This window comes from Hippoglossus hippoglossus, chromosome 13 (assembly GCF_009819705.1).
Source record: "Hippoglossus hippoglossus isolate fHipHip1 chromosome 13, fHipHip1.pri, whole genome shotgun sequence".
Classification (NCBI taxonomy): domain Eukaryota; kingdom Metazoa; phylum Chordata; class Actinopteri; order Pleuronectiformes; family Pleuronectidae; genus Hippoglossus; species Hippoglossus hippoglossus.
This window is the reverse complement of record NC_047163.1, coordinates 22,620,238-22,626,168: the sequence shown is the minus strand read 5'-3', so window position 1 is coordinate 22,626,168 and position 5,931 is coordinate 22,620,238.

The window sequence follows — 5,931 nt, the reverse complement described above, 5'->3', positions numbered from 1 at the left end:
TGGCTGCTCCAAGTACAACAAGACGTAGCTGCACTGTCACAGCTACTTGACGGCCAATATGCATTAACCATTACCAAACTGTAAATAATTAAATATCTGGGTGAGATGGCTTGGCAGGAACACCACATTGCTTGATTAAAACTTTATCACTAGACACAGTGAAAAGTTCCCCAAACAATTAATTACCGGGGTGTTAATGGTGGCTGGTGCTACGTAAAACACGATTAAGTGGGGACTTAATTAAAAAACTCATTATACTCAGGCCCTTTTCAGAATTTTTGAGAGTTTTCGGATGAATATGTCGCAATTTTCACGTCTCTCTCTTTTTCATTATTTCTATCCTATTCTCACTTACTCGCACACACACACACACACACACACTCCTTTCCCAGCATAAACGTACCACTTTTATGGATCCAGCGTGTTTGTGTGAACTTTTGCATTCTTTGTTATAATTATATATTTAATTCCCCGCTATTTTCTTCCTGCTCCGTTTACTTCCATTTTTCCTCACACAGAGAAATTAATTTCCGCTCTTCTCCTCGGCTGCAGACAGGGATCCACATGAGAACGCTGCTGAGCTGTGTCAGCGAGGAAGAGACAAACACCTCCGCAGCAGGTGACGCGCTGCTCTTTTCTTCTTTACCCCATCGCATGCCCTCACTCCCCTTTTTTCTTTTTTTTTGCAGACCTGGCCCTCATGTTTTATGGAGTAAAACTGCATCAGCATAGTCTCTGAAACAGGCTTTTTATTGCACCTGACCTCTACCTGCCTGACGACGCTCGGTCCAAGGCTGCGACCCTCATTTAAATATCAAGACAGAGGTAGTGCAGTGATCTAAGTGCTTCGTGCACAAAAAGCTCCCTCCTAACTCAGCATTCCCTGTCAGAACCAAACTCAACCCGAGCTCCTTAACCGCACAAAAGAGCTCTCGCCACCTGCTAAACTATTTGACAAATACATGAATAGAGATTGTTGGTGGGTCAGAGAGCTCCCTGAGGAGACGGTATGAAGCAGCACTAGAGGCGTGTAACTGAAAGCCCGGGAAAAGAAGCTCTTCCCTCCGTAACAAAAATGTAATGGGGAGGTCGGAACGAGGGCCACCTGTACTCGCAAACATCCTGTACGTACACATGATGACTCACACACTAACACACAAACACTTATACTTGGCCTTGTTAGTTAGAGCTACTTTGGCAAGAGAGGAGGAGTCGCACAATCAGAGACACACAGGTTAAGTACCACAGATACTTAAAAACTTACGCGGGAGCACACACACACACACACACACACACACACACACACACACACACACACACACACACACACACACACACACACACACACACACACACACACACACACACACACACACACACACACACACACACACACACACACACACACACACACACACACACACACACCCTGAGTAGAGGACTGTCACTACCACCATGCTTGCTCTCTTTAGTTACTGGGGTCAACTGCAGTGCTCGAGACAGCAGTGTAAAATACTCACCAGGCCCAAAGAGGAGACTGTTGCCAATGCTCCTGATGCAATTGGTCGGTTTTTGTTTTAACTCCTCATGCATTGTTATCGGAGTGTTTAGGGACAAAACCGTGGAGCGGGTGGCCGTGAAAGAAACTGGAAACGGATGATCCCATTTCACATCCCTTCGAATTTTAATGATGAGCTTAGGGTACCATGTGTGTGTGTGTGTGTGTGTGTGTGTGTGTGTGTGTGTGTGTGTGTGTGTGTGATATTCATGAGGCTGAGGAACAGAGCAGGAGGGTAATTTTCTGCACTCACTGAGCCAGGCATTCTTCAGGACAAAGGGACTACTGGGGACAAGGTTGAATAGGAGTAATGAGGGAACTGCACGACCCCCCCCCCCCCAACCCCTGCATGCACACACACACACGCGCTCACCTTGGAGAACCCCTGTTTCCTCCCCTCACAGCTTTGCCAAATCCGACTCCACCCCGCGAGCCTCGCGGCCGCCTGCTCGCCCCCTCAAATCCCTCGCCGTTCCCAAATTGCTTGTCAAAAGGACGAAATTAGAAAATAAAACTACGCATCTGACAAACAAGATTACATGCTGTTTGCACCTGGCCGTGGCAATTAAAGCTCTGATGACAAGCGAGGATGGCCTCCTAATGTGGTGTCTCAAGGCATATCAGCGCTTTCACAACAAGATTACGCCCCTCGTGCCGCTCTGGCAGCACTGCCAGCCGCACCGCCTGTCATTCTCTGGCCCCCTCGTGCCGCCTCTTGTATTATGTCACGAGTTCGTCAGGGAAATGCTATATTGAGATGTTCATAATTAAAACTGTGGCAACACGTGTATCTCTGCAAGTGAAGCTCCTCTGGTTTGGATCTGAAGATTCATTGAACTGATCCAACGAGGAGAGAAACCAAAACGAGTATAAAAACACAATTCATATTGAGCGTTACAAATTGCAGATGTGTTTGAACAGATAGAAACAAACGCTGTAGGCAAATATCAGAGTTCAAATATGCACATGAAATAACACATCATAATTTGGTTTGCCGTGTGGTCTGTTTAAACGGCGCATTCTGGGGGCAGGAGTGCTTATGTTTGGCATTTTCAGCTCAAGGGAATTTTCTGAGAGCCCCTTTATCTTAAATAGCCCCATTTGAGTGACAGCAGACAAGCTAACAAAATTGTTTAAATGTACCACTTACGCGACCTGATTGCTGTCTTCCTCTTATTTTTGCCAGAATAATAAAACGGACCCTTTGCGCAAACAGACGCCACATCATTATTTCATGAGATTGCTGAGTTGGGCGCATTAAATTATGTACACTTTGCTTTCTTGTGGGAGACGGGCCTTTCCCTCCACATTAGTGTATAAGCTGCCTAGATGGGGGCGATGTCTATAAACCATATGCTGAGAAATGTTACACGCCCAAGAAGAGACTTAAGCAAGAAGAAAGGCCCGATTCAGTTCTAGGTGTAACTGTATGGATGGGCCCCCCTGACCTTAATGTGCATGTCAGCGCAGATAAAAACACCATAAATGCCGCCCATTACCTTGAAAGTCCCTTTGCATTTTTACGCTGTTGAATGAAGTGTTTTCTGGTTTTGATTAGCAAAACACTGAGTTGGTTAAAGGAGCCTTTTCCCTCTTTGGCCTGATATCAAAATGATTATGTTGGCTTTTCTCATCCCCTTTTGGCTCCTTGACTGTCTTTTAAGCCCCATCAGTGCCTGTGACTGGCCTGTAAAGAGCTTCACTCTCCTCATTAGCAGTCGCTCTCCTCCTGCTATGTTGGCTCTGCGTGGTATCGCTGCCTTTAGTGGTTTCCAGTGTCTCTCTGTCTGCATGTGGACGAGTATTGGAGAGCTGGGGGCTTCAGAGTGACAGATGGAGGCTGCTTTGTGACCCTTGGAGATTGGCAAGCCCGTCTGTCCCCCTCCTGATTGAGTGTCTAACTACCGGTTGCTCTCCTCACGTCAAACAACCCTGCTTTATGTTATCTCAAGCCGCTCCCACTTGGCCCTACTCGCTGCGATGGCAATGTCAGATCCTGACAGTAGTTGTCATTTGCAGCTAGCACTGGTGCCATTGAGGCATGATGAATGGCACTTTTATGAGAGCAGTCAAAACCTAACAGACACAGGTTTGGATATCAACACGCATATTAGGGATGAGACAGAAGAGATAAATAGAATATGCAAATAATCCCTGCTTTGTTTTAGTTACAGATAAGTTGCTGCTGAGGACAGTGCAGTAAGTGTCAGAAGTTTCAAACCTTCAGAAGAAAGTTTTTATATCGGGGTTGGACACAATTTAACTGACACAAGTACAAAGAACACGGCACATGTGATTTCAAGATCTAAAGCTCCATATCTCTTTAGGTCTTTTCTGTGTTCAAGCCAACAACAAAAAACAACAAGAAACTATACTGCCAGATATGGACACTGAGCTGAGCGGGCCACGACTACAACTGACGGAGTGGGAGCAGGTTCCACCTAGACCAGGATCTGAAAGGAGACACACATGGCACAGTGGTGATACATCACTTACTGTGATACATCATTGGATATTTGTGTTGAACGGCCAAATTCCTTGTTGGGTACAGCCCAAATATATATTTAGCTAAGCCTCTACCACGTATTTGTTACTGCAGGCAAGTCGTATGGAAAAGTGACAGTAATTAGACAAAGCACCGGACCTGGAAACACTGGAGACTTTGATTTGCATCCAGGTTTAGAATTGTCCTTTAACGCAGACCTACTGGTTAGACACACACAATACCCTGTCCATAGCTTTGTCTCGATTCAGGGGCTGCATCCATTGGAGGCTGCATTTGAAGACTGATTGCAATCACAGGGACACGACTAAGCCCCCCCCCCCCCTCCTCCAAACTTGAGCAAAGAAAGCTCCAATGGGCAGATCCTTCCCAACCCAACCTATCCCAGGACACTTTTCAAAGAGGCAATGGTGACGAGACCAAAACATTTGATGCTTATACTTTCGAATGTAAGTATTAGGCTTCAACTCAACCAGACAGCTGACCATTCATGTGTTCAGAAACCACGTGCATTAAAACTTTCTTGTTGTTGTTTGGCGCCAGCAACAAGGGCAGGAATAATCAATAATCGACAACGTTCAAATACTTTTACATTTCACAGTCGCTCTTTAACCTCATAGTCAATTGTTCTTTTTCAAACCCAGTGTGATGAAGTGCTGAACCGAATCAATGAAAAACGTATCACTGTCTTATTGCTTTCCGGCAGCACCAAATATGAATTTTTCATGTAGCGCAACACATTTACTTCTTATTTTGTGAATCGTCTGAAGAAGAATGTTGTTGTGTACTTCTGCCAGTTTTCAGGTCCTGAACTCACAGCCATTGAAGTAGGAGTGTCGGGTCTATTCAGGGCTGCGTTCTGTTTGGCGTCGAAAAGCAACAGAGCAAACTGGAGTCGTCTAAAACAGAGTCTAAATGTGCTGTGTCCCACCTGCAATCAGAGCTGAATTTTGATCCGTGTCACAGATTATTCTGATAATTATGTGGCACTGAGCGGGTGAGCCTCCCCCTAACCCGTGTCCCAAAGGAGTCCGCACAGGGACGCACATGTAGTGAGTAAATTCAGTTTTTCTTCAAACATTATTAGACTTTCTACAAAATAGATTAACTCTGCCTTTCAGCCTACAGGCAATTATCTGACACTCTGTAATTGGCAGCAATGGATGGGGGGGGGGGGAATAAAATCAATATTCATGCATGAGTTTCTGTGTGTTGTTCAAAATAGCTCTGGCGGATGCAGAAATGCCCTCTCTGAGAATACAGAGGTGCACAGGGTTGGATTTACCTGCGGTCTCTTTTTTTGTTTGTTTGATTTTTCAAATCATTAAGCTGATGTCAAGGGCTTCCAGAGCACAGAGTGAAAATGCTAAACAAAGCGATCTCACCTGAGACAGCAGAATAAAAAAAGCCCACAAATGAATGCTCTATTCAAGGATACTGAACACTTTTCTTTTAATTGAATTTTAATTTGAAACAGCAGAACGCAAAATATACTGAGAGTGTATTGGCTGATTTGCACCAAATTAGGTGAAGGAATTGGAAATGGACCCCTTGGATTTGTGTGCAGCTCTGGTTGAAGTGGCAGTTTTCAGACATTATGACATTATGAGACATTTTAAAACATTTTAAAACATTTTGAGCAATTTCTCAAGTAATAATATGTGTTTCTTGATTTAAAACTTGGCCTTTGTGAACGTACTCTACTGGTTTTCTTTGGTTTTGTTGTTGTTTTGAAGAGAAAAATGAAATGCATTTGAATAACTTAATTCTCTTTTTTTCTTATTTCTACACTTGTTCTTTTGTAGGGCGCTGTGCACATTTCCCCTCTTTGGGATGATGTCTGAATTTTGTATGTAAGGTGGTGGAACCT